General features: G+C 41.6%; 1 protein-coding gene across 2 annotated transcripts in view; it reads left to right on the top strand.

The window, feature by feature from the left end:
- Window positions 1–22,266, top strand: part of ESRRG (estrogen related receptor gamma) — a 1,080,228-nt gene that overhangs the window by 282,463 nt on the left and 775,499 nt on the right. For both annotated transcript variants that reach the window (XM_077485775.1, XM_077485771.1), the window contains exon 3: window positions 18,818–18,917. The gene's annotated coding sequence lies outside the window, so the exon portion shown is untranslated. The remainder of the gene's footprint in view (window positions 1–18,817; window positions 18,918–22,266) is intronic.

Raw genomic sequence — 22,266 nt, 5'->3', positions numbered from 1 at the left:
TGAATTTCTACTTAGTGTTTTGAATTAACTTTTGAAGAGTTTTTCGGAAAGTGAGAAATAAAGTAATAGACTTCCTTTTGTCAAAGATGTTTAAAATATCGGTCAGTCTTTAAAAAGACCCTGTAACCAATTAACAAAAAAAAAAATTGAAGGAAAAAGCATAGAACAGTATTTTAAAGTGGGATTCCACCCTAAAGTGGAACCTCCGCTGATCGGATCCCTCCCCCCTCCGGTGTCACAATTGACACCTTTCAGGGGGGAGGGGGGTGGAGATACCTGTCAAAGACAGGTATTTTCACCCACTTCCGGGCATAGACTCCCGTGGGAGTCTACGCCATTTCTTGCCCTGCCGCGCTGTCTGCTGGGACACACACGGGTCCCAGTGACAGCGCGGAGATTTCCTATTGCGCGGCGCGGCTCGCGCATGCGCAGTAGGGAACCGGGAAGTGAAGCCGATTCGCTTCACTTCCTGATTCCCTCACCTAGAATGGTGACTGCAGCAGCCGAGAGCCGAGCGATCGATCGGCCTCGGCTGCCGGCATCGCTGGAACCCGGGACAGGTGAGTGTCCATTTATTAAAAGTCAGCAGCTGTAGTATTTATAGCTGCTGGCTTTTAATATTTATTTTTTTGGTGGAATCCCTCTTTAAATTCTTTTTATCAATCACCTAGCACAGCCCCCTCCCTCTTCTCGCATCATAGCCCTCTCCTCTTCTGGGAGTGTCTAATTTCTGTCTGTGCTGGCCCAGCTCCTCTTCCCCACCCTTCCTATTTGTGATGAGATTTGGTTTCTGGTTAAACCCAGGCAGAACCTGAGAGGTGTCATTGATCAAATATATATTTGTCATTTAGCTACAAGAGTGTGATGTGTACACATTAGTGGATGCTGGGTCAGTCGTGATCGATGATGAATTTACAACTCTGGATGCTGTGAGTTACATATACTACATATCGGGACATTTGTGGCTTTTTTTTTTTTTTATTGTACTGAAATTAAGGGAAATTGTAAAGAAATGCAAATCTATCATCAATAAAAGTATCCAGATGTGTAAATCATCTTCAGTCACGGTGACCTGATACCCGCAAATGTTTATCCATCGCAATTCCATCATTAAATGACAGATCCCTGGCGCTGTGCTAATTTAGACATAGCAGTATTGGATCCTGGGTGACATCATGGACTAAATGTGGTCAAGACCATATACCGTATGTTCAGTGTTAAAACTCGGATAGCCAGCAATTGAGCTGCAAGTTTGAAAATGACTTGCTAAGCTATTGCTATACTTGCCAGGCGGCTCAATTTCACCAAGTCGGCATTGCATGACTGCAGATCAACTTCCTTTGCAAACATTCTGCAAGTCTGCTGCAAGTTCTGGTTTAGTTATGCTGTCCAATAGTCATCCAACCACAGGGGTCACTGTGACTTGCAGAGCTCTTGCTGTAGACTCACCACTGCAACTTTGCTGTTGCTAGAGACTTGGGGAATTGGAAAAGTGTCCACTAGAACTTGTGCTTCAAGTGCCCTGCAAGTATACAAATTCCCAGTGAAAATGTGCAGCAAGTTAACAAGACTTACAATTCAACACTCCCACAAGTTGTCCTTGCTATCTGGGATGATACACCATTAAATGTATTTTTTAAGTGCAAGCACCTGAATTTGTCTTAGTATCAACCTCATGCAGTCACTGTACAGCAGAGCTCAGTGGGGAGTGAAATACGCCATTGATGTGCTGACTAGGAATGAGCTTCGGGTTTGAGTAATCAATGAGTTCAACCTGAACTTTAGCTATTTAAGATTCCTAAGAGAGGGTGAGCTAAATGGGCTAATTTTATCTGTTTGCCTTCCTGCCCAAACCTGCTGTTGCACCCAGATGATAAATTTAGCGGTGGTATGAAATAAGTAACAGTAGTAAGAAGAGCCGGCAACACTGTAATCCTTGAAGTGTCGTTTATTGGTAATAGTCGGTATAATTCCCTTGATTTGGCTCGATCCATGCTCTCTGTGTTTACATAATGCATGGTGTTGTGCTGATATGTTGGCCCTATAGAGTGCCCTATAGTAAATTCTGGTTGCAACCTATTTAGACGTCACTGAAGCTTCCACCGCTACTCCGTAGACCCTTGGCAGACGTCCCATAGGACAAAATGCGTAGGTCGGAGCTAAGCGGTGACAGGTGTCTGTGATATGCTTTCTGCTTGTCTCTGTTTGTGAGTAAATGCTATTATCTTTGAATAAATTGTGTTGAAACGTGCTTCACTATTGGTGCAGTTCTCTCTTTGCGTGAGTGAGGCCGCGTACACACGGGCGGACTGTTCGCCCAACCTTGTCCGCTGAACAGTGTTTGGGCGGACAGTCCGCTCGTGTGTGGGGCTTCAGCGGACAGTTTCAGCGGACAGTTGGCCGAACAAGGTCTTACGGAAATTCCGAAAAACTGTCCGCTGAAACAAGGTTTCAGCGGACTGTTCGCTCGTGTGTAGGCTTGTTCGGCCAACTAAGTCTCGCGCATGCTCAGAAAGGATTTCCACGTCGGAAGGTTGCATTGCAGTGTATTGGACGTCGAAATTTTCGATCCGTCGTGCGTGCCGAAACGTCATCGCGCACGGTTTCAGCAAACTGTTCGTCCGTCGTGTGTGGCCATGTCCGTCCATGCTAAGTTTGAGCGGACTGTTTGCCGAAACTGTTGGACGGACAAAGTTGGGCGAACAGTCCGCGCGTGTGTACGCGGCCTGATGCTGCCTGTTGTATGTGTGAGTTATTTATCCAGTGGAGCTGCGAGCAGTGTTACCTGGAGGTATGAAGGGCCAAGCCTTTTTCACATTCAGGGATTGAATACTGTGACCTTCCTTCTATTTGGGATTTGCCCCTTGAGCGCTGTTAGACCTCTTTAACCACTACAATACAGGGCACTTTCACCCCCTTCCTTCCCAGCCCAATTTTCAGCTTTCAGCGCTCTAGCGCTTTCAGTGACAATTGCGCGGTCATGCTACACTGTACCCAAATGAAATTGTTATCATTTTGTTCGCACAAATAGAGCTTTATTTTGGTGTTATTTATTCACGACTCCGTTTTTTTTTTTTTGCGATATAAGCGCAAAAATAGCGGAAATTTGGAAAAAAAACAATATTTTCTTTTTTCTATTTGAAAAGAAATCCAATAAAATCAAATTTTGTCATAAATTTAAGCCAAAATGTATTCTGCTACATGTTTTTGGTAAAAAAAATTCCGTTAAGTGTATAATAATTGGTTTGTGTGATCACGGACATATGTACGCAAATGATCATGTACATATGTGTGCAGGTGATCACGTACATATGTGTGCAGATAATCATTGGGACATGTGATTTTAGTGGGACATATGTGGGGGACATGTTTTTATTATTAGGGACATGTGTTTTTATTATTTGGGGACATGTATGTTTTGGGGACATGTGTGTTTTGGGGACATATGTGGGGACTGTGTTTGTACTGTGTGGTGTGTTGTGTGTTTACACTACACTGATGATCAGTGAGTAAAAAGCTGTAAAAAGCAGCCCATACTCACTGATCATCAGCCGGCTGCAGCGTTCTGCTCTCCTCTCCTCAGCGGTGACTTCCGTGTGAGGAGAGGAGAGCCGATTGCCTAGCAACCGGCTGTTTGTTTACATCACATGACGGCCGTGATTGGACACGGCCGTCATGTGATCAGGAGGGCCAATCACAGAGCCCTCCTGCCGATCTGAGATGTGCCGTGTCCGGGTGACACGAGCACATCGGGATCGCGCCGCTGCGCGGGCGCGCTCGCGCGCGCGATCCCGATACTCCTGAATGACGTTCCTGAACGTCCTATCAGGAGTAGACGGCTCCCACCCGGCCGTATATATGCATTGGCCGGGTGGGAAGTGGTTAAACTTGAGGTCTGAACTTTTGTGTAAGCGCCTGTGTTTTCATAGTGGCTGATCCACAACAGTGGTGTGGTGGAATTGATCGATTTTGGACTTTTATATTTGAGATCAGTTATTGTTTGTTTGACACATGTATAATTTATTAATTTGTTAATTTAATTTAAAGTGACAGTGCAACACATTTCTGTCCAGTAGCGGTGGTATTACTGAGGGAAACAGTATAAAAACAAAAAACAAGTAAAAACCAGACCCTTGGCCAATCATGCAACCTTGCTTGCCAAGAAAAGAAGGGACAATAAAAGCCATTTACAAATCTGCCCCGAGTTACATCACCAATCTTGACTCCAATTAATACCCAAACCGTCCTCTCTGCTCCTCCCAAGACATCCTGCACCTTAGCTCTCTTGTTTCCTCCTCCCATGCTCATCTCCAGGACTTCACCAGAGCCTCCCTCATCCTCTGGATCTCGTTACCTCAATCTGTCCAGCTGTCTCCTACGCTGTCCACTTTTAGGTGATCCCCGAAGACTCATATTTTCAGGGAAGCCTATCCGGCCTTCTTTTAATAACCAAATCTTCTATTTCTCCCATCAGTTCATCCCTCACAGTTATTACCTTTTGTTCCACCAGCCCCTCTCTATTAGAGTATAAGCTTGCAGGGCCCTCCTAACCCTATTGTATTGAATTGTATTGTTGCTGTATTGACTCCCTTTATATTGTAAAGCACTGCGCAAACTGTTGGCGCTAAAGAAATCCTCTATAATAATAATAATTATGCCCTTAGCATTGAGAACGAATTATGCAACAATCCTGTTCTCTCAGGCTCCTGCTGCAAATGACAGCTCCCTGACTGGCTGCTAAATGTCAACAAACCAGCCAATGATACTGACACTAGTCATTGGCCACATTAAAGTGATACTAAAGTCATGTTTTTTTGTTTTTTTTTTGCCTAAAAATAACAAACCGGATATACTTACCTGCTGTGTGTAGTGGTTTTGCATAGAGCAGCTCAGATCCTCCTCTTCTCAGGTCCCTCTTCGGTGCTCCTGGCCCCTCCCCCCTGATGAGTGCACCCACAGCAAGCAGCTTGCTATGGGGGCACCCGAGCCGAGGTGCAGCTCCATGTGTCCCTTTAGACACGGAGCCCAGGCTAGGCCCCACCCCCTTTCTCCTCATTGGCTCACTGACTTTGACAGCCAATGGCATTCTGCTGCTGTATTAAGGCATCCCCTAAAATTTCTATTTAAGGAATTGTGTTTTATTTTATTGTTGCCCTTTAGGCTGTATTAAAAGAACCGCTCACCAAGAGTATTTTTTAAAATATGTTTTTGCATTAATGCATGCCCGCCATGGCAGTGACCAGCTCCCTCTACTCTTTGTTTACCAACAGCTTTCAAACTAGCCTGGGAAAAGACCAAAAAATTAGAATAGACATCAGTGCAGTTTGGGAACTGTGTTTGGGGTTTGCAAACTTCAGGCTGGGTTTGCAGATCCTCCTACAAAGTGCATGCCGATTGGAGGAGAAAACAGAGTGACAAAGAAAGGAGCTAATCACTGTGCTGCTTTTCTTTCACTGTCCAGTGACGGGCCAGGGTAGGTCTATGACAGTTTGGGCTGGCTTATGCTGCGTACACACGGTCGAACTGTTTGACGTACTTAGTCCGTCGTACTTTCCACTGAACGGACTTGACCACACACGGATGCACAAACAGTCCGTCGAAAGCTTGCGCGATGACATGTACAGCACGTACGACGGGACTAGAAATAGGAAGTCCAAGACACAGCAAAGCACCCTTCCGCCGTGTAAATCCTTTCTGGGCATGCGCCATTCTTAGTCCGTCGAACTAGCATACTGGCGACCGTATTGTCCGCTGAAACCAAAGTACGACGGACAGATTTTTGGAAAATCCGAAATTCTTAGTACTCCGGACTGCACGCTGAAAAAGTCCGCTGAAGCCCACACACGAGCGGATTGTCCGCTGAAATGTGTTTCAACGGACTAAGTACGTCAAACAGTTCGACCGTGTGTACGCGGCATTAGAGGTAGAGGGTTGAGTGATGCTGGGTGTCATTCAACTCGAGCGACTGAGGAAATCTAGTCGTGGAAAACAATTACGGTGTGTAACAGCTCTGGCTTGAAGGTGGTTGTTGCAGGAAAAGCTGTTTTTTTTTTACCTTTCAATGGGTTATTTTTTTTTTTTTTGCTGTAAAAAAATAAAAATAAAAAAGTTAGTGTTACTAACCCCACAACAGTAAAATCAGTCTGTATATGCAGTAAAGCATGCTTATTATACTCACTGTGAAACATAAGGGGTTAATCCTCTGAATTGTGTAAAAAGGCTGTTTGATCCTGTCTTCTTTGATCCTCCCCTTCTTCCACTGTCTCCAAAACATGTCCAGATAAGACAGAGTTACTGGAGTCAGGCTGCACATGCTCAGTTTCGTGTGTATTGCTAGAGAGTTTTATTTGTCTTGGGGGGGGTGCATGTGATCAGCACAGGGTCAGTCAGCACTGTCCAAACAGAGGGTCAGGGGGTCCTGCAGCCTGATAGGACAGTCAGAGTAAAATGAAAACTCCTCCTACAAGATTTAGCCAGGTACTGATAGAAGTCACAAGCCTGCTGATGAGAAAATGTATTTAGCAGTTTATATTTACTGAAACAATTACATTTCCATGTCCTGTGTACTGTGGGAAACCAGATATAGCCACCCCCATCAAATCATTCCCCGCCTCTATTACCTTTTGTACCACTACCCCCTTCCTTTAGAACAGGAATCTTCAAACTACGGCTCTCCAGCTGTTGTGGAACTACACATCCCATGACGCATTGTAAAACGCTGACATTCACAGATGACTAGGCATGATGGGAATTATAGTTCCTCAACAACTGGAGGGCCGTAGTTTGAAGACCCCTGCTTTAGAATGTAAGCTCTACGAGTCAGGCCCTCCTGTCCCTTCTGTATTGAACTGTACTGTAATTGTGCTGTCCCCCCTCTACATTGTAAAGTGCTGCGTAAACTGTTGGCACTATATAAATCATGTATAATAATAATAAAAATAATAATGATAATAATAATAATAGTGAACACAGGGTCCTGGGTTTAGTAACACTTTACCATCGATAAGCTTTAAAAAAAAATGGAAAACCTTTAAATTCCCTTTTTATTTTTCACCTGAAAATTGATTAGTCCCTAAGTACAAAGTAATCACACCCCCTACTTCTTTGCATTGTTTGTTATTTTATTTTTATTATTATTTATTTTTGATTGGAGTTTTGCTTTAAAAAAATTTAAAAATCTAAAGCGTTATACTCAGATTTTTTTCTTTAACCCGATACTTCAAAAAAAATACTGTCCCCAAGTACAAAATCCCCACCGCCCTACTTCTTTGCATTGTTCAGCATTTTAAATGAATTTATTTTCTTTCAATTGCAAACTTCATATTCCAATGTATGAAGTTGTGCTTGGAGCCTGAACAGCCGCGGACCGCACACTCTCCTCTTCCCCAGCTCAGCACTTTCCTGAAATACATCAAGCTGCCAGAAGTTTCAGCATCGCTCCGACTTTATTAGTTTACCAAAAAAAAAAAAAAAGTGGAAGAATACCAATAAATAAATAGAAAAAGCTCATTTAGCAAATCTCGCCAGCGTTACTTGCAAACGCGGTCAGCAGCGGGCCTCTTGTACGCTCGAGATATGAAGTTACAGTGACTGATGCAATTTCCTTCATCTCCCATTTAACATTGTACTCAGCAAACATTGCGGCAGATTAGTACATCTGTAATTTAAATGAAGACAATGCATCAGCTGCAAACAGGAAAATAAGAAGGTTAACAAGATGATGAATTTGTCAGCAAGTTCATTTTTTTTTTTTTTGTGTGTGTTTTTCGTTTTCCGAAGGCATTCCCCAATAAACATGAACTCGCATTGTCCTAGAGATTCCAGAGGTGAAACGCACAATTTTTAATACCTCAGGCAGCCCTGCCGGCTGAATCTGCTTTCTGCAGTTGAGCTAATAAATGCTACTTAAGTCATGTTTCCTTCTCTCTTGGGGCCTGCTTGCTGATTTGCCCAGCAAAAGGAAGCATCCTGTTACTTCCTCTAAATAATTGATGGATCCCAGTCTGGGCAGACCAAACAAAATTCTGAAAATAGTCTCACATGAGGTGATCACTTTTTCCATGTTTTTTTTTTTTTTTGCGGTAGTGAATTTTAAATGTAGGCAGTCTGAAAGTTGCTGCATATACAACTACAGTATATGCAATAATAGCCATTCGGACATTATTGAAAACACAAAATTTAATATTAAAAAAGCAATAGGGATAGACGCATCAGTAAGACTCATACCGCTTCTTACTGTGCCCATGTTTTCTAGATGTGTCTTGCTTGCCGCTATGTCCCATTTATACCAACATGACTTTGTCAATAGATTGGTGGATAATCGTTGGGAGACTGGCCTCGTGAGCTTAAGCACTTCAACATAGGGCACGTTCGTACCTTCCTGCCCAGGGCAATTTCAGCTTTCAGTGCTGTCACTTTTTAAATGACAATTGCGCCGTCATTCTACGCTGTACCCAAACTAAATTTTTATCATTTTGTTCCCACAAATAGCACTTTCTTTTGGTGGTATTTGATCACCTCTGCGGTTTTTATTTTTTGCTAAACGAATAAAAAAAGACCGAAAATTTTGAGAAAAAAAAACCTTTTCTTTGTTTTTGTTAAAAATGTTGTAAATAAGTACGTTTTCTCCTTCACTGATGGGCACTGATAACCTGCACTGATGGCCACTGATAAGGCAGGTCCGATGAGGTGGCACCAATGAAGTGGCGCTGATGGGTACTAGCGATGGGCACTGATAGGCAGCACTGATGGGCACTGATAGGCAGCACTAATATTCAGCACTGATGAGCATTGATAGGCGGCACTGATGGGCACTGATAGGTGACACTGATGGGCATTGAAAGGCTGTACTGATGGGTACTTATGGGTGGCACTGATAGAGGGCACTGCTGGGCACTGAAAGGCAGTACTGATGGGCACTGAAAGGTGGCACTGATGAGCACTGAAGGCTAGCGCTGCCACTGGATTTCACTGATAGGCATCACTGGCACTGGCAGGCATTTTACAATTGACTGATTGACAGCTGCCTGGGCACAGATTGTCATTTCCCTGGTGGTCTAGGGTGGCATACCTGGTGGTCCAATGTGGTGGCCATCCCTGGTGGTCCTGGCGGCATCCTGGTGGTCCTGGGCAGGCATCCGAGGGGGGGCTGTGCTGATAAACAATCAGCACAGACCCCCCATCAGGAGAGCAGCTGATCAGCTCTCCTCTACTCATGTCTGACAGACACGATTGAGGAAATCAGATCAGCGGCTCTTCCTGTTTTTTCATTTTGGATAGCATAAGGAAGGGTTATTACTGCTCTCATGCAGAGAGCAGGAATGCATTGACAGATCCCATTATGTTTTTTGCTTTTTTATGGATTTTTGGATTTCTTTAATCCAGTGGATATGTGTCCTCTTGCTCTAGTTTATTTTGGGCTTCATCTTGGTGTTGAGCTCCTGGAGTTTTCTCACAGGCCGACAGGAGTTCATATATGTGCCCCCTGGATGGTATGCGGTGGTCTCCATATTGTGACAGGGTACATGCTACTGAAAAACCTTGTAAACATGATATACAGTGGGGAAAATAATTATTTGATCCCCTGCAAATTTTGTACCTTTGCCCAGTTACAAAGAAATGAAGGGTCTAAAATTTTTATCATAGGTGTATTTTAAATGATAGAGACAGAATATTAACCAAACTTTTTCAGAAAAAAACACATAAAACAAATGCTATAAATTAAGTTGTAGTTCAGTGAGTAAAATAAGTATTTGATCCCCAAGCAAAACACGACTTGGTACTTGGCGGAGAAACCCTTGTTGACAAACACAGAGTTAAAATATCTCTTGTAGTTGGTGACGAGGTTTGCACACATCTCAGGAGGAATTTTGGACCACTCTTCTTTATAGATCTTCTCTAAATCCTTAAGTTTCTTGGCTGTCTCTTGGCAACACAAAATTGCAGCTCCCTCCATAAATTTTCTATAGGATTAAGGTCTGGAGACTGGCTAGGCCACTCTATGACCTTTATCTGCTTCTTCTTGAACCACTCCTTTGTTGGCTTGGTGGTATATTTTGGGTCATTGTCATGCTGGAAGCCCCATCCACGACCTCATCTTCAGTGTTCTGGCTGAGGGAAGAAGGTTATCATCCAAGATTTTACAATACATGGCCCCGTCCATTGGCCTCTCAAAGTGGTAAAGTTGGCCTGCACCTTTAGCAGAGAAACAGCCCCAAAACATAATGTTTCCACCTCCGAGCTTGACTGTAGGGATGGTGTTCTTAGGGTCATAGTCAGCTTATTGCTTCCTCCGAACATGGCGAGTCAAGTTAATCCCAAAGAGCTCAATTTCGGTCTCATCTGACCACAGCAATTTCTCCCAATCCTTCTCTGAATCATTTACATGTTCATTGGCATGACTGTACATGTGCCTTCTTGAGGAGGGGGACTTGTTGTGTTTGGAGGAAGAAAAATGCTGACTATGAGTTGCCAAGAGAAAAGGAGAAGAACTGTAAAGAATATTGGACCAAAATCCCTCCTGTGATGTGTACAAACCTGGTCACCAACTACAAGAAATGTCTTACTTCTGTGCTGGCCAACAAGGGTTTCTCCACCAAGTACTAAGTCATGTTTTGCTTGGAGATCAAATACTTATTTTACTCACTGAACTGCAAATCAATTTATACCATTTGTATCATGTGCTTTTTTTTCTGGATTTTTGGTTGATATTTCGTTTATATCATTTAAAATAAACCTATGATTATGATAAAAAAAAAAAAAAATATATATATATATATATATATATATATATATATATATATATATAGACCCCCTCATTCGTTTGTAAGTGGGCAAACTTACAAAATCTGCAGGGGATCAAATAATTATTTGCCCCACTGTACATAATCCTGATGAAGCAGGGTGGTTTGCAAAATGTGTAGACTGACCTGTACCATTGTGATCATCATACATGACATGTTGCTAATGGTTTTAATAATTATGGTATTTACCTAAGAGCAATTTTATGTGTGAACATACTTTGTTTTTTTAACCACTTAAGACCAGACCACTTTTTGCGATTTGGCACTGCGCCGCTTTAACTGACAAGTGCGCGGTCATGCGCCATGGCTCCCAAACAAAATTGACGTCTTTTTTTCCCACAAATAGAGCTTTCTTTTGGTGGTATTTGATCACCCCTGCGGTTTTTATTTTTTGCGCTATAAACAAACATAGAGCGACAATTTTGAAAAAAACACATTATTTTTTACTTTTTGTTATAATAAATATCCCCCAAAAATATATAAAAAAAACATTTTTTTCCCTCAATTTAGGCCGATACGTATTCTTCTACATATTTTTGGTAAAAAAAATCAGAATAAGCGATTATTGATTGGTTGGCGCAAAAGTTATAGCGTTTACAAAATAGGGGATAGTTTTATGGTATTTTTATTAATATTTTTTTTTTACTAGTAATGGCGGCGATCAGCGATTTTTATTGTGACTGCGACATTATGGCGGACACATCGGACATTTTTGACACATTTTTAGGACCATTGTCATTTATACAGCAATCACTGCTATATAAATGCAGTGATTCCTGTGTAAATGACACTGGCAGTGAAGGGGTTAACCAGTGGGTGGCAGTGTAGGGGTTAAGTGTTCCTAGGGGTGTGTTACTAACTTTTGGGGGCTGGGCTTTAATTTAGTGAACACTGATCTCTGCTCCAATCACATGGAGCAGAGATCAGCGCCACTAGTTGCTAGGCAGAACGGGGAGATGCTGTTTACAATGGCATTTCCCCGTTCAGCCACCCTGTGAGATGACACCGCGGGTATGCTCGTGGCGATCGAGTCCGCAGGACCCGCGACCGGACTCATGGGGGTCCCGACCAGCATGCGAGCGTGCCGACGGCGGCGCACTCGCGATGGCAGGGGAGCAAATTTAAAGGGACGTACAGGTACACCCATTTGCCTGCCCGTGTCATTCTGCCGACGTACGTCGGCGTGCGCTGGTCGGGAACTGGTTAATGACATGTTGTTTTTTGACTTTCAATGTCATATATCCAGCTCATATACTTATACGTTTTTGTACAATATATATAGGATGATGCCCTTGGGAGCCTAGACCTACTGTATACATTTGTTGAATACACCACTGTTGCATCGGGCTTCTGTATATAGGAAGGTTATAAACCCTGTCAGTTTTCTTCCTTCTGTGTCCCATAGCCAAAACGGGAAGTGAGAGTAAATCCCTGCAAGTTAAGGAAATCCATTGGGGCCCCCATTGGAAGAGTTCCCCTTAATTACTTTTCTAGGGACAACCCATAATTTGGGATTTTATTTTACTTTTACTTTCAATTGTAATGGTAAACAGTACAAATAGAGGGGGTGCCTCTGCCTAATGGAGCAAATATAGCAATAAATAGGTGTTCTAATCCCTCTCCACCATCCAGAACTAAAACAAGTTTTACCTTTCGTTATACTTTCATCTCAAAGGGATAAGCTTGATTGTTAAATGTTCCCCCAGTGTCTCCTAAATGGGAGGCTGTTGATTCAGGTCTAAGAATCAGCATTCAGGTCTAAGAAATTGTAGCTATGTGGTTAGGAGCATACAGTAACCCAGTGCTAGGAAATGTGTTTATACTATTTATTGAGCAGGAACATCAGGTACAGCCAACATGTTTCAGGGAATGAGCCTTCCACTTCTTCAGGGCTTAAAGCCGAATTTCAGAAATTCAGCCCCTTTGTAAAAAGTGAAGACACACTATGAGTAAAGTCCAAGGAGGTGCATGGCATCTCCTGAACTTACCTCTGTTATTTATATCTGACAGGTTTATAGTACTCCCAGAAGACATTTATCGCTGTAGTTCTGGGAACCCAATGCTGATCCTTCAGGTCCCAGCATTCTCAACGGTAGAGTCGCTGCAGCTACTATGCCTGCCACTTCCCTCCTCCTGCCCAATCACAGAAGCCTTTGTATTATCTGAACTCATCCTCAGGTGATGTTGTGTACCTTCTTGGACTCAACCCATAGCATGCCTTCGCTTTTTACAAAGTGCCTGAATTCCTGGGATTCAGCTTTAAATATCGATCTAGGAATTGATCAATGTAGGAGTTTACTGTATAGCCCAGATGAGAGAGAGTTGGAGCTCAGAGGTGGAAATACCACTGATAAATGTTTCAACTCTTATTTTGTACATATATTAAATAGCAAGTGCCTAGACCACAAAATAATAAACTTGTGCCTTTTTTTGTGACTAGACTTTAATGCAACATTGTTTTTTTTTGTTTTGTTTTTTTTCAATATTTGCTGCAGGTAATTACTGAATTTGTGACATTTACAGCAAATGTGATATTTAAAGTGTTACTAATCCCAGGACCAGTGTTAATTTAGTCGACTAAAACATTTTAGTCGACTAACTTAATACCATTTTAGTTGACTAAAATACGACTAAAACTAAAATGTCATTTTAGTCAAAAGACTAAAATGGGACTAAAACTAAAATGGTATTTTAGTCAAAAGACTAAAACTAAAACAAAATAAAAATTTAACGTCAAAGTTAACACGGATCTGTAGTGCATGTTCATACCTCAATATCATAAATAATAACGTATTCAATTTTTCACTCCAACGGTATATAATGAGTTTGGAAATTGTAGAGAAATGCTTAAATAATGCATTATAATTTAACTGTGCCCATTAGATTTTAGATGACTAAAATAGTCGACTAAAACAATTGCAGAAGACTAAAATGGAACTAAAACTAAAATGCCATTTTAGTCCTAAGACTAAAACTAAATCATAATTTGCTGCCAAAATTAACACTGCCCAGGACTCTAATTCACTATATCTGGTCTCCCACAGTAAACAGAACATGGAAATGCAATTATTGTAGTAAATATAAACTGCAGTATATAGCAGTCTTGTGACTTCTATTAGTGTCTGGTTAAAACTTGTAGGAGGAGTTTTCATTCTCCTCTGACTGTCCTATGAGACTGCAGGACCCCTGACCCTCTGTCTGGACTGTGCTGATTGGCCCTGTGCTGATCATATGCATTCTCCCAAGAAAAAAAAATCCAGCAATAGACACCAAACTGAGCATGTGCGGAGTGACTCGAAAGGCTCTGGAGATGGACTGGGGACAGAGGAAGTAGGAGAGGATCAGAGAAGACAGGATCAAACAGCCTTTTTACACAATACAGAGGATTAACCCCTTAGGTTCCACAGTGAGTATAACAAGCATTCTTTACTGCATATACAGACTGGTTTTACTGTTTTGGGTTTAGTAACACATTAACTGTAGTGAATTGACACTTTAAATATCAAAAATAATATTTTATATAAAACACAAAGCAATGGTGAACTGACCCCACCGTGCTTTGACAAACTAAATGTAATTCATTTAGGATTTATATCTACTTTATTCTGCCCCGACACTCCTGTGTATCATGCACAGCGTCAGGAAAGAGTTACTCTTCCCAAGCTAAGAGGAGAGATACTTTTTCCCTTCCTTTCATAGTTTTGAAATTCAAATTGAATGCAATTTTCAGCTCATTTGAGCCAGAATATACAGTTGCCGAGCTTCAGTGGCTCTCAAATTCAAACTCACAGGAGAAAACAGATATCATCTGTCGCACAGGCTGAGAAGGAGGAGGAGAGTGAGCTGCTACTAGCAGGAGCCGGGGCTCTCCCGCAGACTCTGCACTCAGCCTGTCACTGATAAAACAATTACATAGTCAATGGCAACTTGGAACCGGCAGCATGAAGAGAAGACTGCAGGCAGGAAGCTCAGCGCTGGACAGTTATGAGTCCATCAGAGGACCACGTTATTTTCTATACTTGAGATTAGTAAGAAATGATTTACTGCGGTGAGCAGGTGACTCTGGATGGATTGACATATTTTGTGTAATGAACATGCAAGTTCTTTCATAGTGAGCCATTAAACATAAATGCTTGGAATCATTTTATTAAATGTCCGTAAGCAGAGCTGCCTGTGTTGCCCATAACTACCAATTAGATCCTCACTTTCGGTTTCTAAGCTGCCATAGAAGAATCAAGGAGAGAGATTGGTTACTATGGTTTAACCACTTGCCTACCGGGCATTTTTCCCCCCTTCCTGCCCAGGCCAATTTTCAGCTTTCAATGCTGACGCACTTTGAATGACAATTGTGCGGTCATGTAACACAGTACCCAAACAACATTTTTATCATTTTTTTTTGTTGCTATTTATTCACCACCGGGTTTTTTATTTTATTTTTTGCTAAATAAACAAATAAAGACTGAACATTTTGAAAAAAAACACAACTTTTTCATAGTTTGTTATAAAATTTTGGAAAAGGGGTAAATTTTCTGCTTCACTAATGTGCTCTGATGAAGCTGCACTGATGGGAAAAGATAGGCTGCATTGATGGGCACTGATAAGAAGGCACTTGTGGCCACTGATGAGGCTGCACTGATAGATGGGTACTAATAGGCGGCACTGATGGGTGACACTGATAGGTGGCACTGATGGGAACTGATAGGCAACACTAATGAGGAGGCACTGATTGGCAGCACTGATGAGCACAGATTGGCAGCACTGGTGGGCACAGATTGGCAGCACTAGTGGGCACTGTTTGGACTGCACTGATAATCAGGACACTGATAATCAGCATAAAGAAAGGAGTGCAGATAACCAGCTTCTATTTACATCCATGATCAGCTGTGATTGGACACAGCTGATCATGTGGTAAAAAGCTGCTGAATGGCTCAATCTGTGATCAGCAGTGTCCTCAATCTGTGATCACAGAGCACGCTGCCTGGACCCGGCAGCGGGTGTGCGGCGGGCGTGATCATGCAAGGTCATCAGATGATGGCCTCCCAAAACTAGCCGTGTATGCTCTCTTGCAATAATCAATAAGACACACAGAGCAGAGTTCAGCCCCACCCCCTCTCCCTCCTCACTGGCTTTGATTGACAGCAGCAGGAGCCAGGGGCCAATGAGGATGCAGAGAACTGGAACATGAGCTACTCTTGTGCACAATGCTGGATCTCAATGGGGCTATGTATTAAGAAGGGCTGGGAGGCGCTGCATACTGGGGTTTACCTTCGTACAAATAGAGATTATATATATATATATATATATATATATATATATATATATATATATAAATATATATATATATATATATATATATATATTATGTTGAATTATGTGAATTTAAAGCTCTATCCTTCCTAATTCTGAGCCCAGCACTCTACCTATATGTCTATTGTGATAGGATTAGATAAAGGGCTAATGTTGATGCGCTTCTTGTCAAACCTAGCCATTTCCACTTCAACCAAGCTGCATAGATTGTAAGCTCTAACGAGCAAGGCCCTCCGATTCCTCCTGTATTGAATTGTATTAGGGCTGAAACAACTAATCGATTAGTCGACAACTAATCGATTATTAAATTAATCGATTACTATTTTCATAATCGATTAATCGGCCAGTAACAAAATGGGGTTAAAGTTAATGAGTCTGATGATATTTACCAGATTGACCATTTAATAGTATATCTCTCCTCTAATAGTATATACAGCGTATATCTCTCCTCTAATAGTATATAAAGTATAGCTCTCCTCTAATGGTATATACAGTATATCTCTCCTCTAATAGCATATGCAGTATATATCCCCTCTAATAGTATATATCCCCTCTAATAGTATATACAGTATATATCCCCTCTAATAGTATATATCCCCTCTAATAGTATATACAGTATATATCCCCTCTAATAGTATATATCCCCTCTAATAGTATATACAGTATATATCCCCTCTAATATTATATCTCTCCTCTAATAGTGCATATAGCCTCTAATAGTATATACAGTATATCTCTTCTAATAGTATGTACAGTATATATCCCCTCTAATATATACAGTATATCTCTTCTGTCTGTTATTCTCAGAGTGGATTAGATATTTTGCTCCTTAACCATATAGTTGGTTATTTATATTTACCACTGCATATAGAGATATTTAGTATTAAATTGCCTTTTTTTTTTTTTAAACTTTACATATTAACTAAATTATATACCACACCTTTTTTTACGGTTAACCGATTAATCGAAACAATAATCGGCCAACTAATCGATTATGAAAATAATCGTTAGTTGCAGCCCTAAATTGTATTGTAGCTGTACTGTCTGTCCTTATGTTGTAAAGCACTGCGCAAACTGTGGGCACCATATATATCCTATATTACAATAATAATGTATTTTAATGGAACATGTAGAGTTTACAAGAAAAAGCTGTTTGGCTTTTTTTGCCTACAGTTCAAACACACCTCAATAAGGCATGCTTTATCGATGAAGTGAAACACAAAACGGGTCAAACACAGCCTCTGAACTGTCATATACACTACTCCACTGACCTGCATTTGAGGTGTTCAGTTTCCCAAATTTAATGAGAAGATACTCCTGCTCTGTAGGACACAGTTCCCCACCTTCCTGCTTTGCAGTACTACATGGTGGTAGTGTATAACTATGATTTCCCATAATACAAGCCCACGAGTTGGTCATTAAAAGCAAAGCTCCACCCAGGTGGCTGATATCTTCTATCAACAGTTGTTGAAATGGAGACAGAGTAATTGCACTAAGCCACTGGGAACTCACTCTAGTTGGCTAAACAATACCAAAAATATGGATGAGCAAACTTGTAAAAATGTGAAAGCTTTACAAATTACAGATAAGCACTGTGATAACAACTCAAAAGAAGTTGTCACTGAAAAAAAAAAATATTTGTGGGTGATTATGTAAGGCACAATGGGGTTGATTTACTAAAACTGGAGCGTGCCAAATCTGGTGCATAGAAACCAATCAGCTTCCAGGTTTTTTTTTGTCAAAGCTTAAAGCGGAGGTCCACCCACCCCTTCAAAAATCAATAGCCAGCATCTACACATACTGCAGCTGTTGACTTTTAATAATATGACAGTTGCCTGTCCTGGAATTTAGTGATGTCGGCACCGCAGCTGCCGCCGCCATTGGTGGTAAGGGAAACCGGTAGTGAAGCATTACAGCTTCACGCCAGGTCCCTACTGTGCATGCGAGGTGAGGGGGAAGGAGGAGGGAGCCAAGCCGCTAATGCAATTCTCTGCAGCCCGGACTCCTGGAAGTAGGGATAGGGTATGCGCCCCCCCCCCCCCCGAAAGGTGCCAAATGTGGCACCGGAGGATGGAGGAGACAAATAAGGGGAAGTTCCACTTTATCCCTGGTTCACATTGACGCTACTTTGAAATTGCACTACTTCACTTGAAGTAACGTGATTTCAAAGTAGCAAGGTCAGCACAGTTTCAGGTGCTACTTGATAGACATCTGTGTAGCTTCATGCATAGATGTCTATTGAAGTCGCACCTGAAGTTGGCAAAAGTAATGCAGGAACTACTTTTGCAAATCGGTGCCACACTACTTGGAACACTGCCATTGCCTTCAATAGGCTGCGACTTTTCATGCAATTTGAGCTCTCAAATCACATGACAAGTCACTCCAATGTGAGCCTAGGTTTAATTGAACGAGCTGAAGTTAGAAGCTGATTGGCTACCATCCACAGCTGCACCAGATTTTGCACTCTCCAGTTTTAGTATATCAACCCCGATATTTCCAAACAATACAATCAATTCAAAATCTGGTGGAGTAGATATGTCGTGTAAAAAAGATACACTGCAGATCTCATATATTTTTTCAATACCCTGGGAAGTCTATTTTTCAACTGACCAATGATTTTTTTTCTAAAGTGATATTATATTTTCGCAAGACATTTAGACTTTGACTGAAATATATATCTTTAATTGTTTTAATTTTTTTAATTTTAGATCATCTGCCTTGAATTGAAACTTCTCTAAGATCTTCCTTGGAAGTTTTGGTCTTTCCATTTTCTTGTCGTGCCTCATCTCTATTCTCTCTTCTGGTTTGGTAAGTGAAATTATACAAATGTTACTTCCTTTGACAGGCCAATACCTGGACAGGCCAATTCATCTATTCAGACAATAGTAGTAAGACTTGGACTTGTTCAGTATGAAAGCACAACCAAAAGGAACTGCTTTATCAGATGACATAAAATATTTGTCCTTATTTGTCATTTTGCACATTACTCTTTACATCAGCTTCTTAAATATGCCTAATAAACACCATTACACATAGAAAGACAGTTATGTTACTAAGTTTCACCTGCAATGGTCTATAACTTCAAAAATTGTTGGTGCTTTTGTTCCATGAACCAAAATAACCTCTACTATATACCTAATAGATCCAATAGACATGCTATTCCTCTTGCTACCCAATCATGCAATACCTGTACAGGATGTTCTCTTCATTGCTCCTTTTCCCATGTCAAAACTCTCTAGTAATTCTAAGATAGCAGCTGTGAAACTTAGTGTAAAATTGACTTTACCTTTAGAAGTTTGATCTATAGTCTGTGGTCTGTGTTCTGTCTGAATGGATACTATAACATCATCCCTCCTTTTGTGATTGGTTGGGATTTTTTTTCTATTGGCTGAGGTCAGAGGAAATCTAGAAGTCTACCATTCAGTACATTTGTTTAATGCTGTGCATCATCGTGAGTTCACAGCAGAGCAGTAAGGTTGAGGAAGTGCCCACAAATTTGTACCAGGCCCCCACCTTGAAAGCAATTCACTGCAGGATATTCTTATGAGCATAAATTCAAATGAAGTATAAGAAGCCAACAAATCTTCAAAATGATAGCACATTTAAAATCCATTGGGAGTCCTGAATGTCAGTGTATACTTATAGGCAGCGAAGAATCAGCTCTTGTGATCACCAATTCTCGTCCATCTCCTCTTGGGCTTACCGGTTAACGGGAAGAGACAGAATAGTGATGGGGGCCAAGGGATCTGGTTGCTAGTGGCATATCTGAGGATCCTGATATTTGAAGCTCCTAGTGAATGCTACAAGAATGCCTGCAGCCCTCTAGATGTGCCCACTGCTCACTGTAAGTACCAGTGTCTTTGGTCTGTGCGGGTTTAGCACATTTTTGCTAAGGGTTGCTGAGGGTTTTCTATCAAGTTGTAGTAGATGCCTCTTATTACTTTGCCTTGTTAATTGATTTACAGCACAGTTTTTAGGGCCTGGCATGCTTTAGCTTCTTGCAAAATCTAAAGAACTGCCATGGTTTTTACAAACCCTTGAGTCGGATCAGTGCTGGAACAGATGCATTAATCACATTAAGAGGCATTTTCTATATGCTCCTTAAACGCCAATCTGTCTGCATAAGGCATAAATCCCCTTTGCTGTCAGTGAGAGATTTTTACTTGTGACGTAGCATTTACAATGCCCCCAAATGCTCAGGAAATCTATTAATACCATTAGGTTTGCTAAAAGAGAACTCCAGGCAAACCACAACATTTAACATCAGTTATGCTAAGTAAATATACAGAATATATGTCAAAATATAAGGTCCATACAATTTTGAACTTTAAGGAATCTGAAAACAATCTGATCAACCAATACTTGGCTGATGGCTCTCCACAATAAATTAGATCACAAATCTATAGATTGTAATGGTTATTCTAAAAGGCCTTTGAGGCCTTCAAAACTACATAACACACAACGCTGCATTCCTTTATATTTTAACTGGAAATGTTGACTCTCGCTGGATCACATGAAAAATTTGATGTGCTGACAAATTAAAGCAAATCTATTCATTGCACATTCAGTGCTAAGTAATGTGGTAACTAAAGAGTTCACCCTGCTACTTCCAAAAACTTTTAAGAACAAGTTCATTTTTAAGCTAAAACCCACTAGACCCACTTCCCCTTTCTCATCCACAGAGCTAATCCATTCTTCTATGTAAAGAATCAGAACCATTCACACACTGACCTCTTCATCTATGTGAAAAATCAGGAGCATTCATAGAGCTGACAGATTCGCCTATGTAAAGAACCAGTACCTTTCTCACTCATACCCTTACCACAATGACCTCTTCATCTTCATGAGGAACCGGCACCATTCACAGAGCTGACCACTTCATCTATTTAAAGAACCAGTAACCTTCATACCAATATCCTTACCACCTATGTAGGGAACCAGAACTATTCACAGAGCCAACCACTTCATCTATTTAAGGAATCAGCACCATCCACAAACTGGTCACTTCATCTATATAAGGAACCAGCACCATTCACAAAGCTGACCTTTTCATCTATGCAAGGAGCCAACACCATCCACTCACCAACCTCATCATCTGTATAAATAACCAACACCATTCACAGACCTACCCTTTCTTCTATGCAAGGAACTTACACCATTCACACACTGACCTCTTTATCTATGTAAGTAACCTGCACCATTCACACAGTGACTCTCTTCATCTATGTATAACACTACCCCTGTAAGGGCCTGCTAGATTTTAGGATCTCCATTACCTGCATAGCCAGGCCACAGGAATTTTCTGCCATTCACTCCATCTTGAATAAACAGTCCCAGGTGTTTTGTTTTGTTTTTTTGGTTTATTGGGGATAAACTTTGATAGGTATGGGATGCCCAGAACTGAAGTCTGAATGTAACTTGGGGACTTGAAACTGGCTACCAAAAATCACAAGACTCTCGTCCCATAGGAAAAATGGATCAGCTCAACTGGCAAAGCAAGTTCTCCAAGTACCGGGTACAGGTACCCTATCTCTGTAGAAAATGTCAATGCACCTTGCTGCTCATTTGATTTCCCAAAAAAGAGCTGTAGGGCAGCTGTACTGGCTTTGTATGCTGTCGCTTGTTAAAGGCTAGGTATTGCATCTGGCTGCTTCTCCTCTATAGGCTCTGGTGTGTAGGGGTTGAAGCTACTCACGCAGTCCCTTAGGTGTATCATGTGGCACATGTGACTGCTGAACTGACTGCTGAACGGGACTCCTGCTGGACACGTCCCAATGGCTCCCTGGTTGGCTTCAGCTAAGCCTAGCTGAGGCTGAAAGGAAGTGAGGCTTCCTCTTCTGCTCTCTCTCTTCCTCTGGCTCCTTCCATCCTCCCAGGGGCAGAGCTCCCTGGCATAGGGATCCCCACCAGGCCACTGGACCCTGGACTCTGTTCTCACATGGCCAGGCTCCAGAATATGTATGGGCTACCCGCCACCTTCTGGGCCATCTTCTCAGGGATTTGAGGAGACTTCATAAATATTTAGGCCTCATCTCTGCCCCCTACACCATCTAAGTTCCAGAACTCTCTAGCAGTTCTGGAAGACAGGAGGAGGTGACAGAGACTCAGGCCTTGGGGCTCTGCCAACTAATTCTAAACAAATTAACAAATTAACCCT

The sequence above is a fragment of the Lithobates pipiens genome, unplaced genomic scaffold, assembly GCF_037356315.1.
Source record: "Lithobates pipiens isolate NorthernLeopardFrog02 unplaced genomic scaffold, aLitPip1_a1.2 Scaffold_18, whole genome shotgun sequence".
In the NCBI taxonomy this organism is placed as follows: Eukaryota; Metazoa; Chordata; class Amphibia; order Anura; family Ranidae; genus Lithobates; species Lithobates pipiens.
The sequence above is the reverse complement of the archived record's forward strand: the minus strand, read 5'-3'. Positions and strand labels throughout refer to the sequence as shown.